Source organism: Trachymyrmex septentrionalis, unplaced genomic scaffold (assembly GCF_001594115.1).
Source record: "Trachymyrmex septentrionalis isolate Tsep2-gDNA-1 unplaced genomic scaffold, Tsep1.0 scaffold62, whole genome shotgun sequence".
NCBI lineage: Eukaryota > Metazoa > Arthropoda > Insecta > Hymenoptera > Formicidae > Trachymyrmex > Trachymyrmex septentrionalis.
Genome location: NW_017305800.1, coordinates 1,577,265 through 1,579,371, shown reverse-complemented (window position 1 = coordinate 1,579,371; position 2,107 = coordinate 1,577,265). Strand labels below are relative to the sequence as shown.

At 27.5% G+C, this 2,107-nt stretch overlaps 1 protein-coding gene across 1 annotated transcript in view; it reads right to left on the bottom strand.

Annotated features, from left to right (window-relative positions):
• The window catches only part of LOC108752755, a 9,506-nt gene extending 7,871 nt beyond the window's left edge, over window positions 1-1,635 (bottom strand). The window contains exon 1 of the mRNA XM_018493817.1: window positions 1,348-1,635. The gene's annotated coding sequence lies outside the window, so the exon portion shown is untranslated. The remainder of the gene's footprint in view (window positions 1-1,347) is intronic.
• Between the last annotated feature and the right edge of the window lie 472 nt (window positions 1,636-2,107).

The window sequence follows — 2,107 nt, the reverse complement described above, 5'->3', positions numbered from 1 at the left end:
TATATGGAAATTATTCAAACGCTAGCATTACTAAGTTAGATACGTTCTCCGTTCAAGGTTTAACATGTCCTATGAATGGAAGATTATCAATTATACAGAACCATGTATCAAGAACACTTAGAATTTTCTTATTGGCAGTGAGTGTTAGATAATTTCATCTCATATATCAAAAAATAGCATGCATATATATTTTAATGATTCATTTAATTAGATAATAAGTACGATAGATAAAAAGAGAAATTGTCTTAATAATATTTTCATAGAGTTGCTCAAGAAGTACGTAACAAAAATTCGACGAAAACATTATTGTTTGCGTATTATAAGTATCTCGTAAAGTGTCAAATATTTTTACGTTGATGAAATTCATGTACACGATTTTTCACACATAATTAATATTTAAAAATATATTTATACTATACGTATAGGATGGATTTTTAAGTAAAAATGTTTTTTTTTTATTATGTCAGATAACGTATACATCTATAATATGGTATATTATGGTACTGCTTTATTGTTTCATAACGTTGCAACGCATGCGAATTATTCTTATTACGAAAATGTGAGTACGCCCGATGAATTACGAAACAAAATGACCTGTTGTAATCAATATCCTTTGAAAACGATAAAGCATTTCAACTAACTATATAATAAAATTTTAAAAAAGCAGATTGTTATTTCAAGTTATCCAATTTTATCAATACGTCACGTCATGTAAGACTAGAGTCTCATAATGTGTAAAAAATTAATAACGAAAAAATAAACCGTGGAATAGAAAGAGTAAAAAGGAAAACATTTGAGTATAATAAATTTGCGAACGTTTTGATATATTTGCATACTTGATAAATGTATTACTAAAAATTTCCATAGAAAACAAAATTATTTTTATTACAAGGAATTAGTTATTTTTATTATAAATTTTTATAAAAGTTGTTTCAAATAGCCTTGGATGATATCTTCAAGAAAAACTTTCAATTGATTGTTATTCAAATGCTATCATCGCATTGAGACCATGAAGCAATTATTAACTTCCTTTTCGTGCTATAAATATCTATAAATCTATAATTAGCTGTAGAATGCTTTTATGTGACGAATATTATTGAGATATGATAGTTGTTAATATTTGTGTGTATACAACAATTTTTATTAACGACGAATATTTTATGAAGACGAATCAAATAGTATAATCAAGTAATTATTAGTTTTTGGTTATTCAGCACAATAAATTTTTATGTACTATTTATACGTGTACAAATTAATAACACTGTAGTGATCGTGGCGAGAAGTATTAAAACTTTTTATTAAAAGTTTTATCGTTTTTTTATTTTTAATATAAACTTTATAACTTACGTTCATGAAGCGTTTCACTGTCAATAGTATAATATCGCCAAGGTGATAATAAAATACCAGGTGAGTCTCAATTAAAATAAAAAATATCTGTGCAGTAATTTAGTAATATACTTTCGTTTCCTTCTAAATCTTGAAGTAAAAGTTTAAAATGTAATCAAGAAAAAACAGCTTCGAAGATACAGCATATGTCAAATAAAAAAAAGAATTGGAAAAGTGAAAGAAGAAAAATCGAAAACTGTATAAAGCGTATCGGATCTTTAAAAATTACCGATTGATCCGTACAGCGCGATGTCATGCGCAATACTGGCATCTGGATACAAGTCGCCGACGAGCTGAGAAGAAGGAGTGTATTTCAATATACACCGATCCGATCTAAGTTGCGAATCACCTCACAAGGATGTGTGTGAAGAATGAATTTCTTCGAGTTGTTTCAAGTATATTTATTTGTAAAAAAAAAACAGAATAAAACAAGCACGTTTGTGGGAGAGTGGAAAGTACAAAAATTTGACTAATTTTAGAAAACTAGGCCATTCGTAAGCAAATACGAACCGTTAAACGCAAATGTCTGTGCGACACAGTATCGATAATACCTGTTCTCGTAGTGTGTCTTTATAAAAGAGTATTATTACACTACCTTTGTACTAAAAATATATACAAGTTTCTCCTTGAAGAATTTTTTTCGTCTATTAAAATTTTAGAGCATTACTGATATCTTCTAGAAAGGAAGATATAATACTAACAATGTTTTTTTTTACTAAAT